The sequence below is a fragment of the Phyllobates terribilis genome, unplaced genomic scaffold (genome assembly GCF_046119375.1).
Source record: "Phyllobates terribilis strain yellow unplaced genomic scaffold, ASM4611937v1 Scaffold_11__3_contigs__length_659146591, whole genome shotgun sequence".
Taxonomy (NCBI): domain Eukaryota; kingdom Metazoa; phylum Chordata; class Amphibia; order Anura; family Dendrobatidae; genus Phyllobates; species Phyllobates terribilis.
The window spans coordinates 620,615,515-620,641,985 of record NW_027362771.1 but is presented as its reverse complement, the minus strand read 5'-3'; positions in this window follow the sequence as shown (position 1 = coordinate 620,641,985).

The window sequence follows — 26,471 nt, the reverse complement described above, 5'->3', positions numbered from 1 at the left end:
TCCTGGGATTACACACCTAATGACCAACACGTGGACAAGAACTTGTGGCCAGCGATGCTACACTTCCGTGTTGGCACATTGGGTTAACATTGTGGAGGCCGGGGCCGATTCACACCCTGACATGGAACATGTGCTACGGATACTGAGGATTTCTGGCCCTACTTCTATTAGTCTTTTTTCATCTCCTACACCAGTTACTTCACCCCCTCCTGCTCCTCCTCATTCTCCTTCTCTGATTTATTATCTAAGAGCTTGGCATCCACATCAGCCAGAAGCATTGCCTCAGCAAAGCAGCAACAGGCTAATTTGTCTAGGAGACAAACTGCACATTGCCGCAGAGTTATTGAAAGGAACAACTAACCAGACAGATCTGTGGTTCTCACCGCTGAACCTACAAACAGACATGGTCGTGTGTGGTAATGGCCGTAAGCTGGTGCCTGTGAAGCTTGGCAAGCTAACACAAGTACCATGCTTGGCCCACATACTCAACTTGGTGGTTCAGTTGTTTCTGAAAACCTACCCCGATTTGCCAGAGCTTCTGGTCAAGGTATCCTGCAACAGCGCCCATTTCCACAAGTCGGTTACAGCTGCTGCCGTTCTGGCGGTGCTGCAGCAGAGCATGAAAGTGCCAGCTCACCGACTGGTGTGCGAAGTGCCCACATCCTGGAACTAAACACTGCACATGCTGGTAAGGCTTTGCGAGCAGCAGAGGCCAGTTGTTGAGTACCATCTCTATCATGCCCATCGGTATTTTGGTCAGCCTCCGCACAGAAAAGCTGAAGAGAGGGCATGGATGTCTGAAATTTGTGTGATTCTCCTAGACTTTGAGTACTCCACAAAGACGATGAGTGGTGATGATCCCATAATCAGTTCAGCAATCTCTCTTCTATGTCTACTTGAAACAGTCGTTGCTCACAATTAATTGCATGTGGACCAGGTGGAGATAGAGGAAGACATGAGAAAGGGAGATACTAACCAACCAACCTCATCTCATCTTCTCAGTGCAGATTGGATAACATTGAGAAGGTAGATGCTGAGGAGGAGGCACAGGAGCTGAATGCTAGCACAACAGATACTAGTACCCACACAAGCTTCATCCAATGAAGAGGAACAAATGGAGGAGAAGATGGAGAGTAGTCATCATGGTGAAGACAGGGAAGTGTTGGCTGTATTGAGCTTGGCATATATGGCCAACTTTACTCACCATTGCTTTTCCTATGACCCTAGCGTTACATTCATCTTGGCCAAAATAGAGTACTGGTGATTCACCCTTCTACACCCACGCTACAAGGAGAGCCTTGCATCTCTCCTTTCTAAGGCGGAGAGGTCTCCCAAAATGGTGCTATATTAGAAGGACATTGTGGAAAATATGTTGAAAAAATTTCCATCGAGCAACACTAGGGGCAGAGGGCAAGCTTCCTTGCCCAACCAAGGAGGAGAGGACAGGGAGAAACACAAGGAGCAATAGAGGCAGTGGGACATTGTCAAAGGCTTGGGCCAATTTCATGACAACCTCCCAGTTTAAAGGCTCTAATGACCGGGTATTTTTGATAAGGAGGGAAACTTTTTTAAAGATGGTCAAGCAATATACCTACCCGACAAAACCAACGTATTCCCTTATTTCTTTGCGACCTTCAACTATTGGGTCTCAAAGCTAGACAACTGCTTGAACTATCCCTCTGTGCCTTGAAAGTGTTGCACTGCCATGCCGCTAGCGTCTTGTCTGAGCAGGGTTTTTACTTCCGCTGTTGATGGTAATAATAGATAGGCGCTCTCGTCTGTCAGCAGAAAATGCTGACAGGCTCACTCTGTTAAAAATTAACAAAAGCCTGGATTGACCCTGACTTATCCAAACCATCAGATGACAGCAGCAGATAAAGTGGTTTTAACCTTAAATATTTGAATGATGCCCTCCAGTTGTTGCCTTCAAGGGTGCATGGATTACTGGATGACTCTACCTATACTTTTTTCTGGCTTCGCACTGAGTGCAATGCCTTTATAAGTGTAAAAGTACCACAGCTACATTTTCTTAAATTTTTTATGAGGTACTCCAGTTGATGCCTTCAAAGGTGTATGGATGAACCTGCTTGTAATTTTTGGCAAGCTTTGTGCAGAGCTTTGAGTTTAGGAGGAGTACCACAGCTAAAGTTTGTTCACAATATTTGAATGAGGCACTCCAGTTGGTGCCTTCAAGGGTGTATGGATGACCCTGCATGGCTTAGACCTGACTTTTCCACACCACCAGATGACAGCAGCACATAAAGTTTTTTTAATGTTCTATATTTGAATGAGGCCCATCAGTTGTTGCCTTATAGGCTCTATGGATGACCCTACTTAAAATTTTCTTCCTGGTTTTGCACTTTGTGCAAAGGCTTTCTGAGCGTAGGACTACAACATATACACTTTGTTCACAATATTTGAATGAGGCACTCCAGTTGGTGCCTTCAAGGGTGTATGGATGACCCTGCTTGTAATGTTTTGCAGAATTTGCACTTAGTGCATAGCCTTTATGATTCGAGTAGTACCATTAGATGACAATTTGAACAGAATATGTATGAAGCCCTCATTTTGTCTAATACAGGGAGAATTTGAGTCCCATTTCCATCAAATTCTTGCAAGTTCTTGCTTCCTTCATAAATGACATTGAAATGTCCAATTTTTTAATAAAAAAAACATTTTTGTTTTACTTAAATTATTTTTCTTAAATCCTTTTTAAATTGTGCCTTATATATAAATCATTATACACGAAAGAATGTTTCTTAACATTTTTTTTCCTGTAAATTCCAATTTCTCATCGATTTTGAATGTTTTATTGTCAGTCCTTAAAGTGGAGTAAAAGTGTGACACCATTGTTTTCAGCAGTAATCTGGGAGTCTGAGATGCTTCCAGGGGCCTTCCCCATGCAGTTCTCCTTCCATTCAGAACTTTTTCCATCCATCTCAAAGTTTTCACAGCCCCGCTGTCCTCCCTGTGGGGTCTGCTGGAAAAATGCTCGGATTTCCTATGTACGCCCATCTACTTGTTACTCGAAGCAAGCATCCAAGCATTAGGATTACTTCGTTTCAGTAACGAGCATCTGAGCATTTTAGTGCGCGCTTATCCTTACTCACCACCAATCTCAAATGAAATACTCTGCATTGTTGCAGAGAAAAACATTCACTCAGTGAGCTATGAAACCTATGTATTGTCCAAGGTCATAGTTTCTGCTCCTGACATTTATAGTGCAGTACAGCTCAAAGACATGCCCTGAGAGCGTTCTTCTACATGTGAAAACAGAATGTTAACACCCCCTTCTACGAGACCTTCTATGGTAGCTTGGTATTATTGATGAGGCTGAGTGCATGTTATTTCTTGAAAGGCAGCAGAGTCCACATGCTGGAAAGACAATGGCTGCATTACTAGCAACTTGACAACATACGAGTTTGGTTGGCAAACCAACAGGTGACTGGGAATGTACGGTTATTTTCTCAACACACAATCGGTGATGGATAATTTCCTTTTTGGATGAGAAGGAGGAAGACGAAGCACAGTCGACAATCAACAAGCAGTAGAGTAGGAAGACAATGAAGATGGTGGTGATGTTGACACTGATTGTTTGTTACTTAAGGATACAGCTTTGCTGACAAAAAGACGAGCAAGGCAAGAAGGGACAACTTGAGTTTTGCTCTGATTAATTGCTGGCTTAACTTTACCAAATGAGTAGGTGATGCGGTTTCATTTCTTGAAGGAGAGCTGTAGTTCCTAGTTAATAAGAGCCGGGATGTTAGAGGCTTAATTTTCTCTTGAAAAGCCAGCAAAGTGCCAAAGAATGTTCTAGTGGCACCATGCAAAAAAATATTTTTTTTGCTGATTCTCATGAATTGTATCACAGATTGCTTGAATTCATGGGAAAGGGTGGATTTCAGGAAATTCAACTCAAATCCTCCACAGATAAATTCACTCATCTCTTTTAGCTATGTATCAAGTGGTTTGTGTCATAGAAAAGACCCATTCTTTAAAATGAAGGAAGTTTCTCTATACTTTTTTCGTAATAATATGGTATATTTGAGGGATTCCATGGCTTCAAATTAGTGGCCAAATATTTTAATCTAACAATTAGAAGGGTCTATCAGAGTATCTCTCTGTTCTGGTACATACATGGGGGCTAAAGTGGGAAACCGTATTTATGTAAGATCTATATGCCTTTTCATGGTAAGACTAACATTTTTATCTCAAAAAATTATTATAATTTGTAATATTGGTCAAAAACTGCCAAAATTGGTGATCAATTTTTATAGAATGAGGGTATTCAGATTAGAGACTTTTGTCCAGCAGGCCAATGATAATTTGTTTGAATGGGTAACAGCATAGAGTTAAAAAGGTAAAATTGTAAAAACGATAATTACGATAATTAAGAACATCAAAAAGATGGGGTTTAATTAGACATTGAGTAGAGATGAGCAGATCGATACTAAGTTGAATTTTCTGAAATTCGCAGATTTATGACTTTGAACACTGAGATTTAATTTGCAGTTTGCAAAAAATAAAATTTGCCCACCAACATTTCCAACTTATGCAAACACGACCATTTTGAGACTTTTTTTTTATATTTTATTATTACATATCATTGTTATTTTAATAAAATTGTCTTTAGTTCCTATAGGGTAAAGATTCATATTAATGCCTTGCATTTTTAGATGTTTGACATGTCGAGTTTCTTAAATGTTTGACCCTAATAGGAGTGAAGAAATCAATTCATAAGGGTATATTTTTCAATACTATTTATTATTATTATTATTATTATTATTATAATTATAAATACTAATAGAAATAAGCACACATACAATGTATAGTTTCTTCATTACATTTGCAAACATACAAATAAGATATTTTCTTTCTTTGCTATGATCTCTCTCTCCGCATGACATAATTCCTGGAGTTCATATCTGGTCTAAATAATATGATGAAACATTTAGGAAGAAACATGCAGATAACCAAAGCCCAACTAGATGCTAAAATGGCAAAAATCTCCATAGCTGCAACATATATACCCTGAGCACTAAGTGAGGCTGGGACAAAAGATATCCAGACGATGAGAAAAGCCAACATGCTGAATGTGATAAACTGGGCTTCATTAAAGCTGTCGGGAAGTCTTCGAGCCAGGAAAGCCACAATGAAGCTGATTGTGGCCAAAAGATACAAATAACCCAACATGATCCACAAAGTGAAGGATGAACCCTCATTACATTCGACAATGATTACTCCAGGTTTGCTTTGAGTGTTGTATTGTGGAAAGGGTGGAAAGGTTGACAGACAAGCGATACACAACATCAGCTGTAACAATAAGCAGACAAGAATGATGGAGTAGGACACTTGAGGACTTGTCCATCTTTTTAAGTTGCTACCTGGTCTGGTGGCACGGAAAGCAAACACCACCATGATTGTCTTTGATAAGACACAAGAGACACAGAGGCTAAAAGCCATACTAAAAGCAGCTTGACGAAAAAGACATTTTTCATGTTGGGGATTACCGATGAATAATATGGAGCACAGGAAGCAGAAGGTTAAGGACAGCAAAAGAAGGCAACTTAGAGAGTAATTGTTGGCCTTTACTATAGGACTTTGTTTGTAATAAGAAAATAAACCCAATAAAAAAAGAGGAACAAATGAGGACATGACACTGGTGGCTGTTAAGGTCTTTCCAAGATCATCTTCAAATCTTAAGAACTCGACAGACTTTGAAATACATTTGGATTGTTCATCATTCGGCCATTGATCCCAAGGACATTTTATACATTGTACTGAACCTGAAAATCAAACAGTAATGTTACATATCTTAATAATTTCTCTATGTTTATATATTTCATTTTTACATACATTTAGGACTTTATTACCAGGACCGGCTCCTTGAAGTAAAATATCATCTATTGGGTGGCTTATTAAATTTGCAATATTTATGTTGAACTAGGAATTGGGCTCTGAATTTTGCTACAGGGTAAGCACAATCAGTCACTGAGTCTGATTGGTTGAGTAGCACTGCAATGCCAAAGTCAACACACCTAACTATATGAATACAGGAACAATGACAACTCACTACTTATTCAACTCTATAGACTTCTAATTTCTCGTCCATATTCACTATTGTTTTTTTTGGATTTAACCATATGATAACTCTCCAGCAATCAGGCTTTTGATGGCGATGCATATTAGATGGTTGTCGGCAGAATGATGCTTTGGGGAGATAGTTTGTGAGAGACCCATCTCAACTGACTCTACAATGCATAGGACCACTCATTCAGCCGAACACTTCTGTATTTTCTTTTGAGAAAGCACCAAATAACATGTGTTAAATTTCATGGATTCCAGCTCACCGTTGATGCTGAACCAAATCCGTTCAGGGCTCAGACACTGGCTATGGATAATTGAGTAATGAAGGAGGAAATCCAGCTCAACAAGCAGATTATTTGTTCAAACAAGGTTCATACAGAAGATACACAGTAGGAGAGTGTGAAGGCAGAGATTAGAATTGGCATTGTGCATACACCTGAAACACGTAGATGTCTGCATAATGTCAGCACTATTTTATTTGCCATCACTCTCTCCTATGTTTTCTGCATGAACTTTGTTTGAATAAAGAAGATTCTATTCATAGAGATGGATTTCCTCCTTCATTACTAAATGACACGTGTGCCTGTGGCTTTTTTTTCTAGGAGAACTATGCAATTGGCAGCGCAAAATTGAACATGCACAATTGACATCTCAACAGCCCAACAATCTGCAGCTGACAGTTTACTAAGTACAGTGGGTACGGAAAGTATTCATACCCCTTTAAATTTTTCACTCTTTGTTTCATTGCAGCCATTTGGTAAATTCTAAAAAAGTTCTTTTTTTTTTCTCATTAATCTACACTCTGCACTCCATCTTGACTGAAAAAAATCAGAAATGTAGAAATTTTTGTAAAGTTGTTAAAAAAGAAAAACTGAAATATCACATGGTCATAAGTATTCAGACCCTTTGGTCAGATACTCATTTTTAAGTCACAGGCTGTCCATTTCCTTTTGATCCTCCTTGAGATGGTTCAACTCCTTCATTGGAGTCCAGCTGTGTTTAACTAAACTGATAAGACTTGATTTAGAAAGGCACACAGATGTCTATATAAGACCTCACAACTCATAGTGCATGTCAGACCAAATGAGAATCATGAGCTCAAAGGAACTGCCCAAGGAGCTCAGAGACAGAATTGTGACAAGGCACAGATCTTGCCAAGGTTACAAAATAATTTCTGCAGTACTCAAGGTTCCTAAGAGCACAGTGGCCTCCATAAACCTTAAATGGAAGAAGTTTGGGACCACCAGACATCTTCCTAGACGTGGCTGTTTAGCCAAACTGAGCAATCGTGGGTGAAGAGCCTTGGTGAGCGGTAAAGAAGAACCCCAAGATCACTGTGGCTGAGCTCCAAAGATACAGTAGTGAGATGGGAGAAAGTTCAACAAAGTCAATTATCACTGCAGCCCTTCACCAGTCAGGCCTTTATGGCAGAGTGGCCCGACGGAAGTCTCTCTTCAGTGCAAGACATTATTTAAGCCCGCATAGAGTTTGCTCAAAAGCACATGAAGGACTCCCAGACTATGAGAATTAAGATTCTCTGGTCTGATGAGATGAAGATAGAACTTTTTGTTGATAATTCTAAGTGGTATGTGGGGAAAACCAGGCATTGCTCATCACCTGACAAATAAAATCCCAACAGTTAAACATGGTGGTGGCAGCATCATGCTATTGGGGTTTTTTTCAGCGGCAGGGACAGGATGACTGGTTGTAATTTAAGGAAACATAAATTTGGCCAAGTACAGAGATATCCTGGATGAAAACCTCTTTCAGAGTGCTCTGGACCTCAGACTTAGCCGAAGGTTCACCTTTGAACAAGACAAAAACCCTAAGCACACAGCTAAATTAAAAAAGGAGTGGCTTAAGAACAACTCTGTGACCATTCTTGACTGGCCCAGCCAGAGCCCTGACCTAAACCCAATTGAGCATCTCTGGAGAGACCTGAAAATGGCTATCCACCAACATTCACCATCCAACCTGACGGAACTTGAGAGGATCTGCAAGGAACTATGGCAGAGGATCCCCAAATCCAAGTGTGAAAAACTTGATGCATCATTCCCAAGTAGATTCATGGCTATAATAGCTCAAAAGGGTGCTTCTACTCAATACTGAGCAAAGGGTCTGAATACTTATAACCATGTTATATTTCAGTTTTTCTTTTTTAATAAATTTGCAAAAATTTCTACATTTCTGTTTTCTTTCAGTGAAGGTGGGGTGCAGAGTGTACTTTAATGAGAAAAAAATGAACTTTTTAGAATTTACTAAATGGCTGCAATGAAACAAAGAGTGAAAAATGTAAAGGGGTCTTAATACTTTCCGTACCGACTGTATGTGGGCCTTAAGAGATATTTTTGTCAAGTATTGGTGGGCCCATTTGTAGATTAAGCTTTAAAAGCTTCTATCATAACTAAAACCCTAAAGATGACTTTGAACAGGCCGTCAGCTGTTTTGATTTGCTATTTCTTGATTGTTGCACGCATACTGTAGCTTAAAATGCCCAAATAAATGAAGCATGGATGCAATGATAGCAATGGAATTAAAAATAGACATACAGTGAGTGCACATAGATGTTGACATCTAATATCTGTAGTTTGAAATTATTTTTTACATTTCAGTTAGATGATTTCTGTAAATTTCTCACAAATAACTCACAAGTTACTCTTAAAGTTTTTAGCAACCACTTACTTTCATCTACTGAAACAAGTTGAGTTTCCTGGACTCTCCTACATCTTTTAAAGAAAGTACAATGATTAGTGGTGAGCGAGCACTAAAATGCTCGGGTGCTAGAAGCTCGGGCCGAGCTCACCGTGATACTCGGGTGCTCGACCCAAGCAACGAGCCCAATGTTAGTCTATGGGAGACCCGAGCATTTTTGCGGCGGCACCCCGGCAGTCTGTAGAAAGCCTAAAAAGTGCTCAAAATGATAGTGACAGTGTTCAAATGACATGGGGACAGCATGGGGATCGCTCCAGGAAGCATTTCTGACCCCCAGGTCACTGCTGTCAACAATGTGGTCAGAGGTATTAAACCACTTTTAAGGGCTCACAATAAAACGTTCAAAAACGAAACTGAAACGTTTTTCCTGTGAAATATGTTAAGGAACTTCCTTACCAGGGTAAAGACTTGTGTATAAGGTAAAATTAATAACCAAAAACAAAACTACTCCTCCACACCTTGGGCAATGTTCACAAGGTGAATTTTTTATGCGTTTTTGCACTTTTGTATTGCTTTCAACCGTGACAAATGCATTCACCGGGAAATGTCATTTTAACATTTTACAACCTTATCTGGCCATGTGCTGTGTGACACATGCATACAGTGCTTAAAAGACATGGGAACAGCATGGGGAAGACCCCTGGAAGCATCTGACACCCAGGTTACTGCGTAAAAGTGTGCCCATCATTAGTGATCCTTGCAGCATCAGAAGATGCAGACTTGCAACTATCCCCGTGCAAGTCCTGTCCCAGGGCAGTGTTCAATTGTACCTCCCCCATTCCATGCAATGCAAGCGCAAGTATGCAGCCTGCCACCCACCCACCCCCAGGCTGCAATACCATACTGCTAGCTTTCTTGCACTTGAAATTGGCCGTTTTAGGCATGTGCAGGCAGAAGTCGGTCACCATGTCATGGCTGCGTTGGCGGCCTGGTATCCATACTCAGTCCCCAGCTGCTTGGGGGTGGCCGGGTGTCCATACTCTGTCCCCAGCTGCCCCACGGTCGGGTGAGCACACATGGCCCCCAGCCGCCTGGGGGTGGCCGTGTGTCCACAAACGGTCCCCAGCCACCCGTATTTGAATGACAGTCTAACCACATACAAGTGGACAAGTGAATGTGGCCAGGGATGGTCCATCTCAGACCTTCACACTGGGATAATGTTGTGGAAGCCGGGACACAGTTGGACACTGGGATGCAACATGTCCTCCAGACATAGAGGATTGCGGGTCCTGGGTCAATCAGGCTTCAATACAAAGTTCAGAAGGTAGACAGCAGCAGTGGTCGGCCTCCTACACAACGAGTAAATTACTCATGATCATGAGGCCATCCATCTCCTTAGCTTTCTGTTCCTTGGAATGCAAGCACATGTATGTAGTAGCGGCTAGGCCTGAGGTTGTCTGCATTTTGGCGCATATCCTACCTCCTTCGAGGATTGCTGGATGTTTTTCTGCCACTATCCCAGTTCTATGACTCCAATTAAAACAAAGCTTTAGGTGATGAATGATGGATGAGGTGGTGGCAAAGGAGAAAGAGCAGGAGGAACAGGGATCGTTCACATCAATATCAGGCCATTCAACCACACATGTCTTGTAGGATATGTTTCTGTACCAAATGGAGCAGTTTGGCTACATAGTTATAGGGCATACAGTGAGTGCAAGCCTACCAAAAATTTCGAGGCACTCCAATGCACCTTGGAAGTAACATGGAGCTCAGAGTGCCTTAACTAAACTGTTTTTTCCATATATAGCTACTGGGTCTCCTGTACACTGTTAGCCTAAGCAGTGAATCGAAGGCTTTCCAAAAATTATGAGGAACTGCAATGCCCCTTGAAACTGACGTGCATTACAGCATCCTAAAAACCTTCTACCCATTATTGGGGAGTGGGTCTCCATTATTGTTCGCCTATGCATTGAAAAGCAAAAGCTGACTAAAATTAGGAGGAAATGCAATGCCCGTTGGAAGAGTCGTGGAGGTTAGAGTTAATTAAAAACAACATTTCAATGCCGCTTGGAAGAGCTGTGGAGTTCAGAGTGGTTTAACAAGATGGGTTTAATTCCCCGTGGAAGAGACGTGGAGGTCGCAGTAGCTTAACAAGACGGTTTTAATGCCCCTTGGAAGAGACGTGGAGTTCGCAGTAGCTTAATAAGACGGTTTTAATGCCCCTTGGAAGAATGGTGGAGGTCGCAGTATCTTAACAAGACAGTTTTGATGCCCCTTGGAAGAGACGTGGAGGTCGCAGTAGCTTAACAAGATGGTTTTAATGACCATTGGAATAATGGTGGAGGTCGCAGTGGAATAAAAAGACAATATCAGTGCCCCTTGGAAGAGTGGTGGAAATCTCAGTAGCTTAACAAGACGGTTTTAATGCCCCTTGGAAGAGACGTGGAGTTCGCAGTAGCTTAATAAGATGGTTTTAATGCCCCTTGGAAGAATGGTGGAGGTCGCAGTAGCTTAACAAGACAGTTTTGATGCCCCTTGGAAGAGACGTGGAGGTCGCAGTAGCTTAACAAGATGGTTTTAATGACCATTGGAATAATGGTGGAGGTCGCAGTGGAATAAAAAGACAATATCAATGCCCCTTGGAAGAGTGGTGGAAATCTCAGTAGCTTAACAATACGGTTTTAATGCCCCTTGGAACAATGGTGGAGGTCGCAGTAGCTTAACAAGATGGTTTTAATGCCCCTTGGAAGAATAGTGGAGGTCGCAGTAGCTTAACAAGATGGTTTTAATTCTTTTTGGAAGAAAGGTGGAGGTCGCAGTAGCTTAACAAGACGGTTTTAATGCCCCTTGGAAGAGACGTGGAGGTCGCAGCAGCTAAACAAGGTGGTTTTAATGCCCCTTGGAAGAATGGTGTAGGTTGCAGTAGCTTAACAAGACTGTTTAATGCCCCTTGGAAGAGACGTGGAGGTCGCAGTAGCTTAAAAAAATGGTTTCAATGCCCCTTGGAAAAGTGGTGGAGGTCGCATTAGCTTAACAAGACTGTTTTACTGCCCCTTGGAAGAGAGGTGGAGGTCGCAGTAGCTTAACAAGACGATTTTAATGCCCCTTACAAGAGCCATGCAGTACAGCATATTAAAAATATTATTCCTATTATTGGGGAGTGGGTCTCCCATAATCTTTGCCTATGCCTTCCAAGCAAAAGCTGCCAAAAAGCCGGATTTTGGTAAGAACTTATCTGTAAAATCCTTTTCAGCGAAGGAAGGAAGGGAGACACAGATTCTCTACTTCGTGGGTAGGCGGAGCCCCATAGGATAGTCACCTCAGATTGGAAAATGACGACCGGCCCCTCCAATATATAGGCTCCTCCTACTCCCATGTTCATCAGTCCGTACACAAGCTAAGGAAGAGCAGACCAACCAGCAGAACAACATATCCCCTTCTGAAATTTCAGAAATGAGAGAAAACAGGTTATGTAATAGAAACACACAGTCTTAGGCATACCCCATTGGACTTGACAACTGTGTAGAGCTGGCGAAACTGGAAGGAGAGTCCAGAAGATCGACATCAGGAAGGAGACGCGCTGCATCTAGAAACACAAAAAAACACTTCTGCTCTGGGAGGGTGCTGTGTCTCCCTTCCTTCCTTCGCTGAAAAGGATTTTACAGGTAAGTTCTTACCAAAATCCGGCTTTCAGCAGCAGAAGGGAAGGAAGGGAGACACAGATTCTCTACTTCGTGGGACGTCCTAAAGCAGTACCTACTTAAGGGTGGAAAATAGAGGCAGAAGCTTCCATACCCAAAACTTATGCATGAGCGCAAACCGCGCTAAATAACGGAAAACGAAGTAAAGGGATAACTTAAATTACCGCCGCCTGCAGGATCCTGCGTCCCAGGGCGGCAACGGCTGAAGCACTTACGTCCACCTTATAAAACTTAGTAAAGGTGTGAACGGAGCGCCAGGTGGCCGCCCGGCAGAGCTGCGCTGCCGAGGCCCCCTGACGAAAAGCCCACGATGAGCCAATGGCTCTCGTGGAATGAGCTTTAACTTTAACCGGACAAGGCTCGCCCTTGAGCCTGTACGCTTCCAGGATAGCTGAACGGATCCACCGAGCTATCGTGTCTTTGGAAGCACATTGACCATGCCGACGACCTGCCGGAATTATAAAAAGAGAGTCCGACTTCCGAAAACCTTGAGTGATCGTAAGATAGAACTTCAATGCCCGCACTAAGTCCAACGAGTGCAAGGCCCGCTCCCTTGGATTCTTAGGTCCTGGACAAAGAGAAGGCAACACAATGTCCTGATTAATGTGGAATTGTGACACTACCTTAGGCAAAAAATCTTCACGAGTACGAAGCACCACGCGATCCGGAAAAAATTCCAGAAAAGGAGGTGAGCAAGAAAGTGCTGCCAATTCCGATACCCTTCTCAAAGAGGTGACTGCCACCAAGAAGGCCACCTTCCAAGAAAGTAGTGAAAGTTTAGCAGAATCCATAGGCTCAAAAGGCCTATGCTGAAAGGCTTCCAGGACTAGATTAAGCCGCCATGGAGCCACAACTGCCCTCCGTGGCGGAAACTGACGTGCGACTCCGCGAAAAAAAGAGCGCACATCCTTGCGAGAGGCAATAGCCTTACTAAAAAGTGCGGAAAGAGCAGATACCTGTCCCCGCACCGTACTAACTGCCAAACCCCTGGCCAGGCTAGATTGCAGAAAGGCCAAGAAGTTGGGGATGGAAAAAACCCTCGGGTTTCTTGAGGATCCAGAACACCATGAATAGAAAGACTCCCAAGTTCTGTGATAAATCCTGGACGTAGCTGGACTCCGGGCCGCCCGCAAGGTAGCAATGACCTTGGGCGAAAAACCGCGACGGGTCAAGATCTTGGTCTCAAGAGCCACGCCATCAAACGAAGGGACCTCAGGTCCGGATGACGAATGGGCCCCTGAGTGAGCAAGTCCGGGTGAAGGGGCAGCGGAAACGGAGGTGCCGCCTGAAAAGACACCAGCGTCGAATACCATGTCCTCCGCGGCCAGTCTGGTGCTATCAGAATTATAGATACCCTTTCGAGTTTGATCCGTCGGATCACCAGAGGTAGTAAGGATATCGGCGGAAACGCATAGATCAGCTTGAACTGACCCCACGGGGCCACTAGAGCATCCACCGCCACCGCCTCCGGGTCCCTGTACCTGGACATGAACGTCGGAACCCTGGTGTTCAGCCTGGATGCCATCAAGTCCACCTGAGGAGTCCCCCAACGGGAACACAGCAGAGAAAACACTTCTGGATGGAGACTCCATTCCCCAGGGTCCACTTGCTCGCGACTGTGGAAGTCCGCCGAGATATTCAACTGGAATGTGAATTGAAGAGATTGCTGGAACTTTGGACTCGGCCCAGACCAGGATTCAAGAGACCTCCGACATGAGACTGGAACTCCTCGTCCCGCCTTGGTGATTGATGTACGCGACAGCCGTAGCATTGTCTGACTGGATCCGGACCGGTAGACCGCTCAATAAGACCGTCCAATGTTGGAGGCAGAGAAATATTGCTCTCAACTCCAAAATGTTGATCGGGAGAGATGACTCCTTTGGCGACCACACCCCCTGAATCCAGAGGTCGTTACAAACTCCCCCCCCAGCCTGTCCGGCTGGCATCGGTTGTCACCACCGACCATCTCGAAGGAAGGAAGGATTTCCCCACGGATAGAGACTCCGGACGTATCCATCCAAGAGATTCTCGCACCCTGCGGGAGATAATGACCGAGCGATCCAGAGAAGTTAGCGATCGATCCCAATGGGTCAGAATAACGCTCTGGAGATCCCGGGAATGAAATTGTGCAAATGGTACTGCTTCCATAGTTGCCACCATTTGACCCAGAAGGCGCATGCATTCCCGAAGGGACATTGACAGCGCCGACCTCATAGCCTGGACCAGAAGACGAAGGTTCATCTGTTTGACAGGAGGCAGGGACACAACTGCCCGAACAGTATCGAACTGCATCCCCAGGAAAAGAATGGACTGTGCTGGCTCCAATGACGATTTCTTCCAATTGATCAGCCACCTGAAGTCCATCAGGTACTGAAGGGAGAGATCGCGAGCCGCTATTGCCTCCTCCGCTGTGGGTGACACTATGAACAGGTCGTCCAGGTAGGGGAGGATCGTAACCCCCTGTCTTCGAAGAAGCGCCATGAGAGGAGCCAGAATTTTTGTAAAAACCCTGGGAGCTGAGGCCAACCCAAAAGGGATATGCAAATAGGCATCGCGGATGTCTATAGACACCAAGAAATCGTACTGCGACAGGGTCGCTATCACCGATCGGAGAGACTCCATGCGGAACTTCCGTGTCCGGACGTAAATATTCAAATCCCTGAGATCGGATGAATCTTGTCCCCCTTTTTGGGAACCACAAAAAGGTTGGAAAAAAAACCCTTCCTTGGTCTTCCGGAGGAACCTGAACCACCACACCCTGCTGTAGGAGAGAGTCGACCTCTTGAAACAGTGCGGCAGCCAGTCTTGGCACGGACGGAATGCTCGTCAGACGAAACCTGTCTGGAGGCAGCGAATGAAACTCTATGAAATAGCCTGCCGACATAACCCGTGTCACCTAGGCGTCTGCTATGTGGGATGCCCAGATCGACCCGAATTGTAGCAGACGACCTCCCAACCGAGAGCCCTCGGGGGGATCCCTGGCGTCAGTCAGCCTTAGCGGACTTTTTATCAACCTCCCGTCTGTCCTGACGGGACCGTTGCTTCCAAGGAGTACGAGATTTCTGGGCAGATCTGCCGGAGGATGAGGGACGACCCAATCTCCAAGAAGGCTGACTGAATCATCCCCTTGCCCGAAAGGACCGAAGACCTGTGCCGGACCCTGTCCTGCTGGCTGTGGATGCCACTGCCTTTTTCCCAGAGTAACATCCTTAGCTTTAGCTTTGGCAATTAGTTCCGAAAGATCTGAACCAAAGAGCTGACCGCCCTTATATGCCAGACTAAGCAATCCATGTTTGGATACTGCATCCCGGGTCCACTGTTTAAGCCACAGAGCTCTTCTAATCGTGACTGCCGAAGCCTGAGCCCTGGACAGAATTGAAGCAGTGTCCAGAACTGCATCTCTGCCATAACACATAGCTTCTTCCATTCGCTGAAAAAGCTTTTCCACTTCTGAACATGAAGTCCCATCCTGCCACGCCGCACGCAGCTGATCCAACCACCGCAGAGAAGCCTCACCGGCCCACATGGCCCCCAAGGCCGCTCGGAAACCATGACCTGCGGCTTCATAGATGGATTTCGCCGCTGACTCCGATCTTCTGTCCAAAGGAGCCTGAAGATTGGCTCTCCCTTTAACAGGAAGCAGGGAAGACTTGGCCAGCTGAGACAGAGATATATCCACCTCAGGAGAGGGAACCCAATTAGTAACCATCTCCTTGGCACAGGGATACAGGGCATCAAAAAAACTCGTTCCTCGGAAGCGTTTATCCGGACACTGACGCTCCTTCTCCACCGCTTTGTTAAGTTCCTCATGCGCAGCTAATGTAGAACGAACACGGCGCGTCTTCTGATACAGACGGCCCGACCTAGATGGTCTTGTCGGCTCTTCAGACAGCTCTAATACTTCCCGCATGTCCTTAATAAGCCCATCTACGAGACCAGAAAGAGAAACAAAGCGATCCTGTTGATCCTCCTCTTCGGACTCAGAAATTTCATCAACCGAATCTGTTGGTGAATCCGAAGCCTCTGATGCGCTCTGCGAGGGAGACAACGCCACCATAGTCTTGCGGCGCTTTTTAACTCGTGGCATCGGGTGTGATCTAGCTGACACCCACTGTCCCAGGAGACTAGAGAGACTATCAATGGAGCGAGTGAGCGCCTCCACCTTAACATCACTGAGCGTTGAACTTGATGTAGTAGAAGGCCTGAGTGTATCAGAGGCGTGCGACTGAACCTGAAATGGATCAGGAGACCGATCCGCACTCCCAGGCCCCTGATCCGACATGCCACCCACACCAGATGCCAGGATGTACAACAAGGATGGCAAAAGAGTGTGAAAGCTGCACAGCCTGTTTTCAAAACTCATTTTTTTTTTTTTTTTTTTATATATATATGCGACAGGCTCTGAAGGGTTAAAGCTCACCCTTAGAAAAGAGCTACCCCAGAAATGCCGAGCAAAAAATCAATAGGGGGAAACTGCCTTAAACACCATGTGTTTCCCCTAAAGCTCCACTTTTTCAGAAGGGGTTAACATCACAGCAACTATAATACTACGCAGCCTAAAAGGTCAGTGAAGTAAATAGCTTTAGGAGAGAAAGCGGCAGTGCTCACGAGGACTCCTAATAGGTAGCCTGGAGAGACAGCACTGACAAAGAACCCCTGCCAGAGGCAGAGGGGACTCACCGGTACTGCGGCGACCGCTCCTCCTAAGTGTGTGGACGGACGGGGAGCAGAGAGCAGGAGGTGCCGCTGGACGCCGGAGGGAGAAGCAGGGTCCGCCAGCGCACGCTCAACCAAGCGCTTCCTGCCTAAGTAATGACGGCAGGAAGCCAGGAGACGCTAAGCCACGCCCCCGCTAGGCCACACCCCCGCTAGGCCACGCCCCCGCTAGGCCACGCCCCCGCCAAAGACCGCTCTTATTCAAACAAAAACGAGGGCAGAAAACTTCCTACCTCTATGAAGGCAGGAAGCAAGTCAATAAAAGCAAGAAAACGTGCGCCAATACAGGGAGCTTCCTGCCTCAATGAAGGCAGGAAGAAAAAATGAAAAAGCATGCGCAAATAAAAAATAAAAATAAAAATTACTGGCCTCCGTCTCGGCTCCCCAGTCAAGGCAGCGTCTGAAATAGACAAGAAACACACAGGCAGTACACTTGCCGTAGCCGTCAAAGATACTCTTTAGACCAAAGAGCACTTACCCGGCTGAACGCCACAGGGATCCTCAGGGATGTGTGGCGCTAAGGCCCTTTGCTCCCCCCTATGGCGGAGCACGCAGGGACCCTCTCAGATGTGTGGTGTGCGCCTCCGCCAGGGAGCGCCCTGTATCCCCTGGGGCCGGCAGGCATAAGTGGGAACCTCCTCAAGGGGTACACAGAGCTGCCAGGGGAGGGTCAGGGGTCTCAGCAGCGCAGAGACCCCCAGAGACCTCTAGACCACGGGGGGTCCAGGACTCGCTGGATATAAAATAACTCTTCTGAGGAGCTGCCGAAGCAGCGACTATCCTCTGTGACCTCAGATAAAAAGACTGATGAACATGGAAGTAGAAGGAGCCTATATACTGGAGGGGCCGGTTGTCATTTTCCAATCTGAGGTGACAATCCTATGGGGCTCCGCCTACCCACGAAGTAGAAAATCTGTGTCTCCCTTCCTTCCCTTCTGCTGCTGAAATTAGGACAGAGGAACTTGCAATGCTGGCAACACGGACCACGGTCACCCTGGTGGTATAGTGGTGGTGGAGATTGAGGATAAGAAGAAGAGCAAAAAACAGCCGAAATGAGGAAGCGTATACCCATGTGTGGGTGTGAAGTGGTGCATTGGAATACACCTCCCGAAATAACAGCGGATTTGACTTTATGCTACTCTGCTGTCATTTGGTGATGATGAGAAGTCTGGCCCAATCCTGCCCTTGTTCATTTTGATAAGGGTCAGCTTGACAGCATTGTCAGTTGACAGGCGAGTGTGCTTAGCAGTTATAATTCCCCCAGCGGCACTAAAAACACGATCCGATAACACGCTAGCGGCAGGGTAGGCCAGTACCTCCAAGGCTTACAGAGCGAATCATTCCATGTGTCCAGCTTGGATACCCAATAATTAAAAGGCACAGAGGAATCATGGAGGACGCTGGTACGGTTGGCAAGGTACTCCCTCACCATCTTTTGAAACTTTCCACTCCTCGTGAGAGTACCCCACGCCTCAGGGCCTGTAAGCTGGGCGGGTCTCAGAAAACTGTTCCAGAACGTTGACAGTGTTCCCCTGCCTCTGCTGGACTGGAGTTGCGTCTCTCGCCTGTACGCCTTGGTTGGTCAATGAACTGTGACCTCTGCCGCTAGCGTTTTCAGATGGGAATTTATTTAACAGTTCTGCAGCAAGGGCCTTCTGGTAAATCCCCATTTTTGTAGACCTCTCCACCTCAGGAATAAGAGAGTGAAAGTTCTCATTGTAGCAGGGGTCTAAAAGTGTCACCAACCAGTAATGACTGTCACCCAACATTTTGACAACGCGAGGGTCACGGTTAATGCAGCTGAACAAAGTCAGCCATGCGTGCCAGACTGGTAATGGGCAAGACTTCCGTGTCCTCACCAAGATGATGACTGACCATGCTCTCCTCCTCTTCCTCCTCAACCCTGTATTCCGGCCACGCACGCTGAACCGACTGTATGACAGTTGTACAGGTACTACCATCTACAATGCATGATACAAGCTCCTGTTTTTCCTCCTCCTCCTCCTCTCCCTCATTGTCCCCCAATGCACATTGGGATGAGATGAGGCTGGGCTGTGTGCAATCGCCCATTACGGCTTCTTGATCCATGTCATCATACTCTGGCTGCAATGACTCCTCTTTATTTCTCTGCAGAGAGCGTTGCAAATGACAGACAAGTCTGATGCTGACGCTAATGATGGAGTCATCGCCACTCACCATCTTGGTGGACTCCTCAAAGTTTGTCAGGATGGTACATATGTCAGACATCCGGGTCCACTCCTGAGGTCTTATGTGTGGAGTCTGACCTGAATATCGACGGCCTTGTTGCAGCAGGTACTCCACAACTGCTTTCTTCTGCTCACAAATCCTTTGCAACATGTGGAGGACAGAGTTCCAACATGTTGGGACATCACATGTGCCAGAAGCTGCAAACACTGCACCAACACAACAAGGGCAGCGGAAGCTGTAGCCGACTTCCGAAAATGAGCTGACAGGCGGCGTACTTTGACGAGCAGATCTGGCAACTCGGGGTACGATTTAAGAAACCGCTGAACCAAGAGGTTAAGCAAATGAGCCAGGCATGGTACGTGTGTGATCTCGCCTTACTTCAGAGCCGCCACCAGTAGAGATGAGCGGTGTGCGACTTGAACTGTTTACCAATCTCAAATTCAAGCTGTTTTGGGCGGTGTTCGTGCCGTTCGGCGAACACGAACGATTTGAAAAAAATCCGACTGTTCGAGGTTATGTTCGATAACTGTTCGTGCACCAAAATCATAACTGGATTTTTTCTCAGTAATGCTGAAAATTAATGTTAATACGCAGTTTCAGTGTACAGCGGGGTGGGGGGAGAGGCAGGGGATGGATCACTGCATGAATAATGAAGATCTCCATTTTTTTATCTCTTTCCCGCATCTACAGTGGGGAGGTGCAATCTGTCAGCCTATCAGCAGCGCACACAGGAAGCAAACTGCTTTTTTTCACCCAAGCAAGGGCATGTGTCATTGGCAGTGTATGTCACATGTCCTTGCCCTATAAGACCCAGCCATTTTCCACGTAGCCAACATTTTCTCACTGCTGCAGCTGCGTGTTAGACGGCACCACTGTTGCTGTGTGTGCTATACTTTGAGCGTTCATTTCAAGCCAATTTTCGCACAAATCTACAGATAGCTAAGGAGTAGGGAATAGTTGTGATTGCAGTCCTTTTGAGGACTAGGTTACAGCATTTCCTAGGACTTTTTGCCAGGCAGGTCTGTGCCAGTGCTGTGCAAGTTTTTTCACAGAATTTGGTTAAATCTAGGTAAGAAAATCCTTTTTGGCCTCTTGCAGTGTGTGTTAGTCTGTGGAGTTGCCTATCTGTGTTGCAAGCTATACCACCTGTGTATAGAATACAATTTTTTTACTGCACCTAGCCAAGTAAAACAATTTGGGCATAGCATCATTCTATTAGTCCATCTATACTAACCTCCAACAGGTTGCAAATTAAAAATAATTTTTATCTGCATCTAGCTCTAAAAAAAAATGTGGGCTTGTAGCAGTGTGTGGGACTTGTTCTATTAGTCCATCTATACTAACCTCCACCAGGTTGCAAATTAAAAATATTTTTTTTCTGCATCTAGCTCTGAAAAAAAAATTGGGCTTGTAGCAGTGTGTGGGACTTGTTTTATTAATCCATCTATACTAACTTCCACCAGGTTACAAATTAAAAATAATTTTTATCTGCATCTAGCTCTGAAAAAAAATTTGGGCTTGTAGCAGTGTGTGGGACTTGTTCTATTAGTCCATCTATACTAATCTCCACCACCTGTGTATGTAATAAAATTGTTTTACTGCATCTAGCCCAGCCAATACTTTTGGGCTAATACCACAGTTTGGCCACTCATCTCTGCTCTGTTCCCATCTATTGTTTTTTGTGCAAACAACTACAGAGTTGTCAATTAGATAACCACCAAAATGAGTGGAAAAAGGCCTTCTGATGGTGGAAAGGGGAATAGGCTTGTTGGGAAGGGAAATAAAGGTTGTGTCCGTGGGGTAGGTGTTAAAGCAACAGTAATGTCTGCAGAAGAAAGACCATCATCCAGCCAAACTAAGATGTCTACTTCTTTTAGCAGACAATGTGATAAGATCCCTTTCTTATGGCCACGGCAATCGCTGCAAATTCCAGATGAGGCACAAAAACAGCAGGGGTTTCAACGGATATCAAGTGCTCCTTTAAGTGGGCTCTCCTCCACCTCAACTTCAACATCACAAATACTTCAGTCCTCAGAGGTGTCACCCCAATCGCACTTGCTTCCTTACAGCTCCCAAGTCATCAGCTGCCCGTCTGAGTATGGGGTAGAACAGATAGTTGAGTCTGCAGAGCTGTTTACTCATACTATAGCCTGGGAATCAGGGGTCGGCTCCAGAGCATCTGTAAATCTAGACGAGGAAATGATCTGCACTGATGCCCAGAATCTTTATGAGTTGGATCCAGGCCCAGACGCAGAAGGTTCTGACCATAATGTAGACCCTCGTTCCCAAACTGTAACTCCTGTTGGTGGAGACAATGAGGAAGATGATGATGAGACTCAAATACCTGATTGGAGCGACAACTTTAGTTTTTTGTCAGGGCAGGAAGAGGTTGGCTCTGAGGACGACGGGTGTGATAACACACAGGGTGATGATGACGAGGTTGGAGATCCCACTTACTGTCAACCCACAGTCAGCCAGTCGATGAGGTCAGCAGAGGAGGTGGAGGAGGAAGCTAGTGATGACGAGGTCAGGTTGCACTTTCCTGGACAGAGACGTAGTACTGGAAGCACGTCAACAACTGCATCCTCAAACACAACTCTGCCTCTGACCACAAGTCGTGGTGGCTCTCTAGGTCGCATGGGTGCTAAGCCTTGCATAGCCTGGGCATTTTTTCAGATCGATAAGGATGACCCAACATGTGTTATCTGTAACATTTGTCAGCAAAAACTAAGTAGAGGCCAAAAAATACATAGTTTGAGAACTTCATGCATGAACCAGCATATGGATATGAAGCATAAGTTGCAGTGGGAAGCTCACTGTGCTACAATGCGGCATAGCCGGCCGGGCCAACCACAGTCTGCCACATCTTGTGCATCCGCGGCCTCTTCATCCTCTGTGACTGAGAGGACAGCAGTCACACCTGTTTTGGGACGCAGACCTGCCACCTCTTTAACCGCAACAGCCAGCATGATTGCCAGGTCATCATTTTATTTGGAGGTGAAAGCACCAGCTGGTGTTGAGCGCTCTCCGACATCGATAGCACCACCTTTGGATCAAGGCAACCTAACATGTCTGCCTGCATCTTCCTCACAGACCGGAAGTTTGCCGGGTACACCCTTCTCAACAGCCAGCCCTCGGTCCCTCAGATGTGGACAAGCAAAAGACCATTTCCTCCTAGCCATGAGAATGCTAAGAGGTTGAATTTCACCATCTGCAAGCTCTTGGCTACAGAAATGCTACCTTTTCACCTGGTGGACACAGAGGATTTTCGAGAACTTATGTCCGTCGCAGTGCCCCAGTACCAGATGCCCAGTCAGCACTACTTCTCAAAGAAAGGTGTTCCTGCGCTCCACCAGCATGTCGCACACAACATCACCGCTTCTTTGAGAAACTCTCTGTGTGACAGGGTGCATTTCACCACAGATACTTGGACGAGTAGGCATGGACAGGGGCGTTACATGTCGCTGACTGGGCACTGGGTAACTATGGTGACAGCAGGACAAGGTGCTGCTGTCAAAGTTTTGCCGTCCCCACAAGTTGTGCGTCAATACTCTTTATCTAGAATTTCCGCCACTGCTTCTGCCTCCTCAACCTCCTCTCGGTCCTCCACCTGCACCCAAAGCCTGTCTGGTCATGCCACAAGCTTTCTAACTGCGCAGAAGGGAACGTGCACACCTCCTTACTATGCTGGCAGCAGGGCTCAATGTCATCAGTCGGTTTTTACTTTGAAATGTTTGGGAAATGTGAGTCACACAGGTGAGGAGTTGTGGTCAGCTCTAGAGAACCAGTTTCATGAATGGTTGTCTCCACTGGACCTGAAACCAGGGAAGGAAAAGTGTGCGACAATGCTGCAAACCTCGGTCCGGCCCTTCGCCAGGGCAATGTCACACACGTGCCTTGTATGGCTCACGTGTTGAACCTTGTTGTCCAGCAATTTTTAGGCCAATATCCCGGACTAGATGGCCTTCTGCAGAGGGCACGGTCGCTATGTGCTCACTTCAGCCATTCGCATCCCACAACTCAGCGACTTACATCCCTACAGAAGTCGTTGGGCCTACCACTTCACCGGCTAAAATGCGATGTGCCTACCTGGTGGAATTGAACTCTGCACAAGTTGCAGCGACTGTGGCAGCACCGACTAGCCCTGGTGCAATATGTTCTGACGTATAGCCTGGGCCAACGAGATCCAGAGGTGGGGCAAATCACGCTGGAGGAGTGGTATCAGATCAGAGACCTATGCACCGTTCTGCACAGTTTTGAAATGGCGACGAAGATGTTTAGTGCTGACGATGCCATTATCAGTATGACTATTCCTGTTATTTACATGCTGGAGCACATGTTAAACAGAATTCGGAGTCAGGTGGTGGCACAAGAGGAGGTGGAGGAAGTAGAGGAGGAGGAGTTGTATGCGGAAAGTCTAACATCTGCAAGGTCCAGATGGTCGTCAGCACCAAGGCAGCAGGCATGTGAGGGTGGGGGAGATGGTTTTACCAGGGCGCAGGGTAGCAGCCAAACTAGTGAGGAAAGTGCAGGAGCCCAGGAAGAAGTGGAGGACGAACTGATGGAAGACTCATGAGATGAGGAAGACCTTGATCACATTTCTGTTGTGCGAGGTTGGGGGGAGAGGGCAGAGGAACGAAGCATGATTGTTACCTCGCCACCAACACAACAGGGACTTGGTGCTCCTGGATGCGCAAGACACATGAGTGCCTTCTTGCTGCACTACCTGCAACATGACTCTCGAATTGTGATTATTAGAAATAATCCTGACTACTTGGTTGCCACACTGTTAGATCCCTGGTACAAAAGTAAATTTGCAGAAATTATTCCTGCCATAGAAAGGGATGCACGCATGCAGGAGTATCAGCAGAGACTGTTGCAGAATCTTACATGTGCTTTTCCACAAAACACCAGTGGTGCACGTAGTGAATCTCATAGTTCCAACTTGCCAACCGTGGGACCGTCGAGTGTTCAGCTCTCAAAATGTAACAGAAACACAGTATCTGCTGGTAACATGAATTTTGCGGAATCATTTCACCACTATTTTAGCCCATCCTTTGCAAGGCCACAGGAGACAAGAAGTCTGACACATAGTCAACGCCTAGAGACGATGGTACAGGAGTATCTCCAAGTAAACATTGAAGCCTTGACTGTGTCACTGGACCCTTGCTCTTTTTGGGCTTCCAATCTGGAAAGATGGCCGGAGCTCGCCACTTAAGCCTTGGAGATCTTGTCATGCCCCATAGCCAGTGTTCTGTCTGATAATGTAGATAGACTCACGTTCATAAAGATGAACAAATCATGGATCCGAATGGACTTTTCTACCCCTGTGTCATCCTGGGGAGTGTAAAAGCTTGATGATTTGTTAAAATCACCTCACCAACCATTTTAAGCTTTCAAATTACTAATCATATTTATCTGTATCTTGCCTGTATAATAATTTTGGCCTTGTAGCAGTTTGCAGTACTGATTCTATTATGCCATCTATACTAAGCTCCACCAGATTTTAAATTATTACTAATCATGTTTATCTGTATCTTGACTGTAAAATAATTTTGGCCTTGTAGCAGTTTGCAGTACTGATTCTATTAGGCCAACTATTCTAAGCTCCCCCTGATTTCAAATTATTACTAATCAAGTTTATCTGTATCTTGCCTGTAAAATAAATTTTGCCTTGTAGCAGTTTGCAGTACTGATTCTATTAGGGCATCTATACTAAGCTCAAGCTCCACCAGATTTCAAATTATTACTAATCATGTTTATCTCTATCTTGCCAGTAAAATAATTTTGGCCTTGTAGCAGTTTGCAGTACTGATTCTATTAGGCCATCTATACTAAGCTCCACCAGCTTTCAAATGAATAATAATTTTTAGCTGCATATAGCCCGGAAAATAATTTTTGGGCTCCAAGATGCGCAAGACACATGAGTGCCTTCTTGCTGCACTACCTGCAACATGACCCTCAGATTGTCAGAATTCGAAATAATCCTGACTACTTGGTTGCAACACTCTTAGATCCCCCACTGTCTTTGATCAATCTTTTAATTTTAATAAAGAACAAAAAAATGGTCATTTTTGAAATTATAAGCATTAGCAGGTTATTAGAAACTGAAATCAAACAATTTTCAACTCAAAACTTTATTCTAGGTGATGTTACATTTGCACATAGGACCTCTTGTTCGAAAGGAGCTTCTGAACTCTCTCGTCCATTGAATTTGTCAGGTTTTGGATGGTTTCTGCTTCAATTGTTTTGCATCAGGACAGAATACCCTCCCAGAGCTGTTGCTTAGATGTGGACTGCCTCCCACCATCATAGACACTCCTTTTGGTGATGCTCCAGAGGTTATCAATGGGGTTGAGGTCAGGGGAGCATGGGGGCTACACCATAAGTTTGTCCCCTTTTTTGCCCATATCAGCCAGAGATGCAGATGTGTTATGTGCAGCATGAGAGAGTGCATTATCATGCATGAAAATGATCTTGTTGCGGAATACACGGTTCTTCTTCTTGAACCATGGCAGTTAGTGCTGTTTGAGAAGCTCCACATACATTATGGAGTTCATCTTTACCCCTTCAGGGATCCTAAAGGGGCTGACAATCTCTCTCCCCATGATTCCAGCCCAAAACATTACTCCACCTCCTCCTTGATGGTGCCGTAGCCATGTTTGCATGGGGTGTCCATCAACCAGCCATCCTCCAATCCATCCATCTGGACCATCGAGCGTTGCACGGCACTCATCGGTGAACAAAACAGTTTTGAAGTCAGTCTTCATGTATTGTTTGTCCCACTGGAGCCGTTTCTGCTTGTGTACAGTGGATAGAGGAGGTCGACAGGATGGCTTACGCACAGCTACAAACCTGTGAAGGACCCAGCATCTTGTTGATCGGGGGACGTTGGAGGCACCAGCAGCTTCAAAAACTTGTCTGCCGCAGCTCTTTTAACCTGACGTAATTGCCATTAGGAAAGAGTCCTCAATTTTCCCTTATCAGCATGCACACGTGTGTACTGTGAATCAGCTACATACTTCTTGATTGTGCGATGATCAGGATGAAGTGTCTTGGCAATGTTGATTGTAGTCATGCCTTGACCTAAACACTCCACAATTTGTT